We start from the raw sequence: 10,727 nt of genomic DNA on the forward strand, positions 1-10,727 counted from the left end.
ACGTGAGACGGCTGATGCATCGATGGTAGCTAAGTTAATCATAGATTTATGATGGCAAGACCAGAACATGTTATAACTGAAATAGAGACCTAGATATTTAAAACGCTTAACCTGCTCTATTTCTTTTCCGTCGAATGTCCATTTTTTGGATTTTACAGGACTTAGCAAATACTAATATCTTAGATTTCTCATAGTTCAAGAGTAATTTATTCTCAAGAAAATAACTAAGATATCTGTTCAACAGACGTCTGAGCCCTACCCTCATGCAAAACAGTAGTACTGTATCATCCGCATATAACAGGATAAGTACACGAAGGGTGCCCGATTTAGGCTCTTCCTCTAAAACGGGGGGCAAATTATTAAGAAATAAATTAAATAGGAAAGGAGCAAGTATGCATCCCTGTTTAACTCCTTTGTTAAAGGGAATTTTTGGTGTTAATTCCCCTATGGTTGAAGATTTGATTTGACAATTGGTGGAAGCATTACGATTAATTTGATATCTTGTCAGTATCTAGTTGGTACAATTTAGTCCATAGTAGTCCATAGTAATGCTCCTTTAAGATCCAAAAAAGCTGCATAAAGTTTACAGTTTCTAGATCTAGCGTACTTATCAGCTAGATGCGCTAAGATAATGCAATGATCTATTGTAGATTTGCCCTCGCAGAACCTAAGTTGTTCAGGGCCTAAAACACTTTGCTGAGACATCCAGAAGGTTAGTTTGGTTAATAGATGCTTGGCATACAATTTGCCTATGATGGAAAGGAGGCTAATTGGCCTATAGTTAGAGCAGATTGTGTAGTTACCTTTCTTTATAGATCGGGACTACAATTGCATTCTGCCAGGCATCATGGATAAGTCTCATTTGATTAAACATAGCAAAATGGGAAGCAAGAGGGACAGCCCACCATTCTGGGTCCATCTTTAAAAGTTCTGGAGGAATCAAATCAGGGCTGGAGGCTTTCCCAGTCTTCAGTTGATTAATTAATTCTGTTATTTTATCAGGGGTCACAGGTGGCCAATCTGGTAAATCCTCATCACAAAAATCATATGAATTACCAGTACAGTCTTGGTTCTGCTAAAACAGAGCAGAAAAGTACTGTAACCATGTATGAGATGAAATCACAGACATGGGAGAAGGTCCCACATGTAAAGAACCTGAAACTATGGCCCAAAACTTCTTGGATTTATTTAGAACAGTAGCTTGGTATAGTTGTTCCCATTGGTTGTTGAAAAAACTCTAACTTCTTCTTTTTCGTGCTCTCCAAAAGCTAGTCAAATCTGACTTTAGGGGGTGGTGCTCATCTCCGTTTCCAAGCCGAAAAGCCAGCGCTGTCCGGTCATGTGGCCAGTATTACTAAATGCCAAGGCTTTTTTTTTTTTTAAAGATTTTTTTATTGGTATTCAAGATAGAACATATTACAGACAAACGATTAAAATTGCCTTCTAACACAAAAACGCGGGGTTAAACAATAAAAAGATACTCAGAATTTTACATAATAACAGTGTAACTTACATTTTAACTAGAGTCATTGTTCTGTATTTCTACCAGTGCCTAGGGAATTCGGTATATTGATAACATTAATCATATAGCCCACTTAGTTAAATAACATTATTTTGAAATTAGCATGAGCTATACTGTCCCATTCAAAATTATCCAAAGTTATTTTTTCTAAGATAGGGTACCAAATACTAAGCGGGTTATAGAATGCACATTCATTTTTAATGGTCGAGTCATATATGGAAATATTTTCAATCATAAATATGTCCCAAATTTTCGTAATCCATTGTTTCAGAGTTGGCGGTTTCTTGTTTTTCCAGTTTTTAGCGATTGTCATTTTAGCTGCTGTCAATAGTAAGTTGATAAGTTGTTTTGTTCTTTCAGGTGGACGAATTTGTGGCCACAAGTGAAGTAGCAGCATTTCCGGAGACAAAGGTAAGTCAATATTAGTAAAGTTTTTAATGTGTGTTAATATCTTACTCCAAAATTGTTGTATTTCTTTGCAGGTCCACCAATTATGGTAGTAGTCGGCTTTTACTCCGCAGCCTTTCCAGCACAGCGGAGAGATTGAGGGATAGATATGGGTTAGTTTGGCTGGAGTTAAATGCCATCTGGTGAGTAATTTCCAATTCATTTCTTGTACGCCTATAGATCTTGAGATTTTTGTTTGAGTCCTCCAAATTTCTTCCCAATGCTCATCTGTCAGCTGTAGCTTAAGGTCAGCATTCCAAGCTTTTTGATAATTATGCAAGTTCAAGTTATGTGAGGATAGTATGATTTTATATAGTTTTGCAATAAGACCTTTTTTTGGTATTGGTTTTCCTAAGATCTTCTCTAATTCGGTAGACGGTAATTTACTTGCTGCTAAAAAGCCAGCTGTTTGGGTTAGATTTTGAACCTGTAGATATTCAAACCAGTTAATTTTGACTTGATGTTTCGACTCTAGTTCTTGTTTTGATAGTAACTTGCCCTTTAGTATTACATCCTGGATTCTGTTTATGTTTTTTATTCTCCAAGTTTCAAAGGAATTTGGTTTTTCTGCTGGTTTGAACCATTTTTGTCGTGTGAAACAACTGAGTTTTGAGCGAATGTGGAGGAGAGTCGGTTTTAAATCATACCATGTCTTAACTGTCGCTTTCAAAAATAGATTATTAGTCTGACATTCTGCTTCTTTGTAATTTTGGTGCCAAAGTAGTTCATGGAACGAGAGTTCTGAAAGGCTCGCTTCCTCGATATTTGCCCAGTCCAAGGTGTTAATGTTATGGTATTGACGTATTGCGGCCGCTATGATTGCTGCTTTTCTATAGCTTTCCAGATCAGGCACCGCTAGACCCCCATTGCGTCTTGGAGCTTTCATGGTGTAGTATGCAATTCTAGCCGGTTTCTGACTCCATACAAAGGAGTTGAGATCCCGTTGCCATTTCTTGACTTGTTGAGGTGGTATATTGATTGGCAAAGTTCTGAACAGGAAGAGATACTTGGGTAGGATAAAGGATCTAGCAATCATTATCCTGTCTAGCCACGATAGAGGTTTAACATTCCAGGCCGTCATGGTCTGTTTAACTTCGTTGTAAATTTCTCCATGGTTTAACTCGGAGATTTTAGAAAGATCTAAAGGGATTTTTACTCCTAGATATCGAAAATTGTTCTGAATCCACTGGAAGGTGAAGGCGGTCTTGATCTGGCTTTCCTCTGATTTGGTTATTTTGATTGGGTATACCATTGTCTTGCTTTGATTAACCTTTAGACCTGTTACGACAGCAAAGTCTTGTAAGGAGTTTTGGATAGCGTTCAGTGATTCTATGGGATTGCTGACATATAAGATTACGTCGTCCGCAAATAAACTCAGCTTGTGGTGCTGTTCTGCAACCTGTATACCTTGAAACTCTTCATTCGCTCTCAATACGCACGCCAAAGGTTCAAGGGCAAGAACAAAGAGAATAGGGGACAGGGGGCAACCTTGCCTTGTACCCCGGTGTAATGTGAATTCCTGAGATTGGTCGCCATTAATTAAGAGTCTAGCCTTGGGTGTTTTGTAGATTGCTTGGATGGTGTTCTTGAATATTGGTCCAAAATTCATTTCATCTACTAATGATTTTAGAAATTGAATTTCAAGGGAATCGAACGCTTTTTCAATATCGATAGCCATTAGTAGTGAACTATGTGATGACATTTGGTTGCAATGGTGAATAATGTCGATTGTCTTCCGAATATTGTCGGCAATGTCTCTGGATGGAATGAATCCAGACTGATCTTTCTTAATGTAGTTGGCGATGATGAGTTGTAAACGCGAGGCGATGACTGCAGTGAAGATTTTATAATCGACGTTTAACAACGAAATTGGTCGATATGATTTGGGGTCAGTCCTGTCTTTGTCTTTCTTTGGGATTAAAATGACATTAGCGGAGTGCCATGATAAGGGCATCATTCCATCGTTTCTGATATGATTGCACGTTTTGAGAAGAGGGTTGATTAATTGCTGTAGGTAGACTTTATAAAACTCGGGAGAAAACCCGTCTGGGCCGGGAGCTTTGTTATTTCTAAGTTTCTTTATTTCCGTTTGGATTTCTTTATCCGAAATTGGGGCTTCCATTATTAGGCGATGTTCTTCAGTTAGTTTTGGAAGGTTGGGCACCGAATTTAAGTAACCTTCAATTTGTAGAGGACTTGGATTGCTTGTTGCGTATAAGGTTTCATAGAAGGATTGTATTGTTTTAATTATAGTTTTGGTGTCATGATGTAGCTTATTGTGTTGGTCTTTGATCTTACCGATGTATCGGTCGGTTTCCTTTTTTTTGAGCCTCCACGCGAGTATTTTTAGTCTTTTAGAGTTGTTATTTTGATACTTTTTGCGGTGATTAAAATCTTCTTTTAGTATTTCAGTTGTTTCCATTGCTTCTAGTTTCTTTCTGGCTTCCAGAAGTCTTTTGTACGATTTTTTATTGCCCGTCTGTTTGTGATTGTTTTCTAACTTTTTGATTAATTCAATAAGCTCACCTTTGATCTTTGTCTTCTCTTTCTTACAGGCTGCTAGAAGGGAAATACAGTGCCCTCTGATGACCGCTTTTGACGCGTCCCATACTGTTAAATAATTTACATCAGATTGTGAGTTTATTTCAAAATATTTTATAATCTCATGCCGAATGGATTCTTGAGTTTTGATGTCATATAATAAAGCTTTGTTGAGCTTCCATGATCGTTGTTGTTTCCCCGAGTTATGTAAATTAAATACACCGAAAACTGGGGCGTGGTCCGACCATTTTTGGATTCCAATGTATGACGATATTGATTGTCTTATTAGTTGTTTCGAAATCAAGATGTAGTCGATTCTCGAGTGTGAATTGTGTCGAGATGAGTAAAAAGTGTAATCTCTAGTGTTTGCATTTTTTATCCTCCAAATATCGTGCAGGTCGAATTTTTGCAAAATTAGTTCCAATTGGTTTTTTGTGCATGGCCTCTGTGGTTTACAAGAGTGGGATTTATCGAGGTGTTTACTCATTAAATAGTTCAGGTCGCCACCCAGTATTATCGGACCTGTATGGAACTTGTCTAGTTTTTTGAGCGTATCGTTGATGAATTTACATTGCTTAACATTAGGTGAATAGATGGAAGCAAGAGTGATCGGTTGTTGTTTAATATGACCTTTGATAAAGATATATCTACCGTTTTCATCTCTTTCCAGAGCTTCTAATTTGAAATTCGTATTGGCCGAAATAAGGATTGCTACACCTCTTGCCTTTGTCGTGCCATGAGCCAAGTATTGAGAAGTAAACCAGTTCGCAGGCATTACACGTTCTCCCTTTTTGATAAAAATCTCTTGTAAGAATATAATGTTGACATTTTGTTGTTTCATGTCATTCGCTATTCTCTTTGCCTTAATTTTGTTGTTCATGCCCTGACAGTTAAGGGTTATTACTTTCAGGTCCTCCATAATAAAAAGTTGGGTGTGGCTTGGCTCATTGTGTGCTTCTGTTTTTTGTGATGAGGTTTTTTTTCTCGCATATGTCTCATGGTTTTTGTATTAACTGCTTTCAGAACTTGAAACCGAGTTCTATGAATGAAGTGCATTCTATAACTCTCAGGGAAATCAGACTTCACAATTAGAATCAAATAATTCTTTAGTAACCCTTGTTTGATCTTGTGTACCGAGACGAATTTAACAACATAATGTAATTTAATAAAGTAGAGTGTTTTGTGGCATAGATTACCCTGTCTTCTCTCCTTTATCTTGTGTCTCCTGTCAATAATTTGGCATTCGAGAGTGATTTTACCTCTTTCTGCGATCGTCTTAAGTTTTAGTCTACAGGTTACTATGAATTGTAGGGTTAGTAGCAGTGTCATTTGTCGCAACAACTCTGAAAATATATAATTCTTATGTATTAACCAATTCCATAACAGAACAATCCTCAATAACGAACCAACGTTTTTGCATTTAACCCACAACATTTCCATGAAGCGCTGACACGCTTCCCCAAGCCATGGAGGCTTGTTAGCCAGAACTGCAAACACCACTAACCACCTTAAACAGTGCCATTCGGTGATAGATAACATTGCTGTGGGGTAGAGAACAATCTTAGGGCTCACCCGCCCCCCCCGCCTTTAGTATGGTTTGAAATAAGCACTCCCGTTTGTAAATGCTCCTTTGAATTAACTAAAATTTTAACATGCTAACCCTTCAGAAATATCATGTAGCATCTTACTTGCACGTAGATCATGACCTATCAAAAGGTATTAAGTATTTTAATGTTCATATGAAATTCTTCTTCTTGACGTTGTTCTTTTCCACCTCTGTGGGGTAGCTTGTCGGGACCTTTTCCTCGAAGCTTGTTGATCTGTTTCCATGTCTGTGATGGGGTTGAGGCCAAGTGCTAGTAGCAGGCTTTCTCCTTCGTCAATATTGATAGCTTGATGAGTGGAACCGTTTTTTCTCACTTGAAGAGCACCTGTCGGGAGCCATCTATATTTTATATCTGCTTCTGCAAGACGTGTCGTGATCTGCTTTAAGGACCTTCTAATCGCAAGGGCTTCAGGGGCCACATCCGGGAATATTGCAATACGATTTCCATTGAAGTTTAAATCGGAAGCAGTCTTGGCCTTTTTGAGAATGTTGAATTTTTGGGAAATGGAGTCCAATTCTACTAAAAAGTCTCTGGGACCCTTGCTGTCTTTAGAGGTTTTCACTCCGATTCTGTATGCTCTAGTTGGTTTTGGGACATCATTGGCTTCCAGGTGTAATGAGGCGGTCATCCATTGGGTTAGGAATGTAATAGGATTTTCGTCCTTTTCAGCGTTTTCCGGAAAACCTCTGAGTTTAATCAGTTTCTCGCGCGCCCGGTGTTCCAGATAAAGAATTTTTTCACGCGACCACGCTTCAGCTTCTTGAAGATCTCTAATATCTTCATTAGTTGCTGTGGCTGCTTCAAGAGCTGTATCCGCTGTAAGTGCAACGTTTTGAATAGAATTTTGCAGCGCTTCTATTTGGTCAGTAATTGGTTTCAAAGCAATATTAATGGAGTCGTGGATCTCTGATTTTATTTCCGCTTTAATCATATGAAAGCTGTCTAATAGATCCTGCTTTGTGAGCGGGTTGCTGTTTTGAGCGCTTGTCTGTGTGCCGGTCACCATTTTGAAAGCGCAGACCCGATTTTTTAAAATGTCTTTTCTTGAGGTTAAAATACGTCTTACCGCTTCAGGATTAAAACGCTAGCTGCGGGGTGCCTTTAGCTCGCTGGCACTTGCCTTTTAATCGAGGGAGCGCTTGTTTTTAGAAGTTTTCGGCGGGGAGAAAGAGCGCGGGAGCCCGGGAGATCGTTCAAAGAGCCTCCGTTGCCGATGCGCCCGAAGCCCCGCCCCCCACTAAATGCCAAGGCACGCAGAATGCTGTTATCTTCCCACCAAAGTGGTACCTATTTATCTACTTGCAAGTTCTTGCTTTTGAACTGCTAGGTTGGCAGGAGCTGGGGCTGGAGACAGGAGCTCACTCTGTCACATGGCACTAGAGTCTCAAACTGCTGAACTACAGACCTTCCAGTATAGTAGGTATGTTTAAAATATACTTAAGTTTCTAGCTAACGTGTTATGTAGTAGAAAGTGTAATAAATGTACAACTGACAGTAAAATACAGAACATGTTGTCATAAAAAGTGATTTACCTAATGTTTTCCACTAAATATATTTATTAAAACAGTTTTTCCTGTTTTCACATCAGAAATGTAATCATTCTATTCCCTATGAATAAATGTATTTGGGGCTACACATCTGAATAAATGTATTTGAGGCTACATTTCTCTTTCTAATTTGGTGTAGTGGGAAAACCAGGTTTGATTCCCCACTCCTCCACACGCAGCTGCTGGTGTGACCTTGGGGCTGTCACAAGTTCTCTAAGAGCTGTTCTTACAGGAGCAGTCCTTGAAAGAGCTCTCTCAGCGCTACCTACACAGGGTGTCTGTTGTGGGGAGGGGAAGGGGAAAGAGAGTGTAAGCTGCTCTGAGACTCTGAGTGAAGGGTAAGGGTATAAATCCTCCTCCTCCTCCTCCTTTTCTTCTTCTGTATTAATCTTACGAACTTGTATGTGCAAGGTCCCCCCCTCTCCCCCAGAACTCAGTGGTTAATAAGATATGCAAAATGGGATTTGGAATCTCTTAGGAAGGCAGACACATTACAATTTTGAATTAAACATTTAAAAGAATGGAGAATCAATGAGGCCAAAATATAGGGAGACAGATTTTATGTGGTCATGTTAGAAATTTCAGGATGACCCTGGATGTTGATGAACAGATGATATTTGGGCTCTATTGATCTATTTTTTGTTTTAAAAATTAATTAGTGGTAAATACCTTTTTAAAAGAACAAGCTACATGAATAATGAAAATGTCATTCCTTAATATTTATTGATCCCTGTTCCTAGAAAATGGATGAGATGCCTTCTAAAAGCCATTCAGCATCAATATCTCAATCTAGTAATATTCCAGTGTCATTAAAACATTTAATGAAATTTATGAAACAGCCTAGGAAGAAGTCAAATTAACCATCATTAGAATTTGTAGAGGCGGGGTCTACGGCGCAACGATGGCGGATGCATTTCCCAAGGCTCGGGGAGGGCGCTTCGCATAGCAGTGGAGGGGAGTGGTGCCGCTGGATCGGTGCCTCCACAGGGGGTCAGGGAGGCCCCCCAGGCCATAGGGCTTTTGAGGGTGAGCCTCTTTTTCTGATATCTGCAGGGAAATTGAGGCTGCCCTCCGCTCTGATGGTCCTCCCCGCTGACTGCATCCTCTTAGCGAGGCACAAGATGTGCCAACCCAGTCAAGCGCAGGAGATCTGGCGAAGGAGCGATTATGAGCGTGGTTAAGAAACAATGAACTGTGAGTTAAAATGAGCGAACCGTAAACAGAAGCGTACATCCCCCCCTTCTGAAACCTTTTGAGCAATTGGAATCCTGCTGAGAGAGGGATGCCTCTCGGACGCATTTGCATAAGCAGAGGAGGGAGGAGAGAGAGAGAGAGAGAATTGTAAATGGATACTTTGAAGCGAAAATCCCCCCCAAAAAAAACCTCTTGAGTGACTGGAATCATGCTGAGAGAGGGAGGCCTCTCTGATGCATTTAGATAAGCAGAGGAGGGAGGAGAGAGAGAGAGAGAAAGAGACAATTGTAAATGGATACTTGGAAGCGAAAAGCCGTGGGAGATATCCACGAGTATTTAAGCAACTAAACAGCGTGTAAGCGATGTTCAGAGCCGGGGAGAAAATAATTTTATTTTGGAATTAAAGTGTAAAAATGGTGAACACTCCAAAAAAGTCAGCGAAAACAACTCCGAGAAGAAGGGAAATGAAAGTTATAGAACTCGTAGCAGAAGCCACCAAGCCGATTCTTGAGCAACTTGTTGGTACTGACCATCAGCTTGCCAAGATAAATCAACAACTCATGTCCCAGCAGCTGCAGTTGGCAACAATAGCAGAAAAGATGGAACAGAGGGCTGTCAAAGCAAAAGAGATGAACACTAAAACTAACAGCGATCTCAAAGAGACAAGGAGGGAAAGCATGAGAGAAACAGAAAGAAACATGAGAGAAACAGAAAAGATTTACAAGGACTTAACTCCTTCCCTGCAGATGTTTTTAGAAAGTGTCATCTTAAATTCGGCTGATAGAAAAGAGCTTGAACTTGACCTCAAAATCAAGAAGATGCCACAGGGCCCTGAGGATGAGACCAAGAAGGAAGAGGCTTAAGATTGGCAGTGTTATCCCTTTGGAGATGGAGGAGGGTTGCAGAATTTCGAGTGAATGTCTAAGAAGCCATCAAGACTTTAGAGAGAATTAGCATAGATGTAAAGGTGGAAGGACTCTGAAAATTGCCCTTATGAAGAGAGCTGAAGGAGATGCTCTGGAAATCTTCTCATAATAAGTAATAGACTAACACATAAGCTTAGAAAGACAGGATCTCACAAAGTATATTGTTTACTAACAGGTTTTTTTAAATTACTAACTGCAGTTTAACAGGATATTGATCTCCTACTCTTGGGTTTTTAGTTTAGTGTGGGTTACTTTTCTTTCTCCTTAGTTGTAGTTCCCCTTCCCTTCTTTTCTTTGTAGTTTATGTAGTATTATAAAAAATGGGGGGGAAAATCCCCTCCGGGGGTCTTAAAAAAATTGTATTTACTTTTCACTATACTTTCTAACTACCAGAAGTTAAGACATTCTGACTTTAAAGGCAACTGCTTGGACTTTTAAAAATTTGTTATTGTAGACTACTTTAATGGTTATTTCTTAATGTTTTTTCCTATGTGTTGGTTTTATTGTTGTTACCCAATTTGGGTCCCTGTTTCCTGGGAGAAAGGCAGGCTTTTAAATAAATGAATCAATAAGACAGAGTTGTTCATCCTCACCAAAGATTGGCTGCTCTTTACCATCAAAAGGGCTTCGAGGATGATAAGAAAGATTCTGGTTAAAGTGTTCAGTGTTTGTTGACATTAAAATGTTCTGGGTCAGACAGTAGAATCCTGCTAAGTCTTCTTAGTTTAACCACTAGCGGGCTAGAGCAGTGACCTACAGCAGTGGTTCCAACTATTTGAGTACAGTGACCCACAAGTCCAAATTTACTTGGTAGACCCACTTAAAAAAACAGCAAATAAACAAAACTGCAAAAGCCTGGAACCCAGTTTCAAGGGCTTTGCAACCTACTTTGTGCTCGGACATGTTAGGAAATGCTGGGTCTTGTCTGAGGGGAGGAGAATTG

At 39.5% G+C, this 10,727-nt stretch overlaps 1 long non-coding RNA gene across 1 annotated transcript; it reads left to right on the forward strand.

Moving 5' to 3' along the window:
- Positions 1-1,880: 1,880 nt before the first annotated feature.
- LOC107120569 lies at positions 1,881-4,576 on the forward strand. The gene is made up of 3 exons (XR_001482827.1): positions 1,881-1,933; positions 2,005-2,112; positions 4,525-4,576. It is a non-coding gene; the product is annotated as an uncharacterized LOC107120569 (long non-coding RNA).
- The last annotated feature ends 6,151 nt before the right edge of the window (positions 4,577-10,727 follow it).

This window comes from Gekko japonicus, unplaced genomic scaffold (assembly GCF_001447785.1).
Source record: "Gekko japonicus isolate JY-2015 unplaced genomic scaffold, Gekko_japonicus_V1.1 scaffold1079, whole genome shotgun sequence".
In the NCBI taxonomy this organism is placed as follows: domain Eukaryota; kingdom Metazoa; phylum Chordata; class Lepidosauria; order Squamata; family Gekkonidae; genus Gekko; species Gekko japonicus.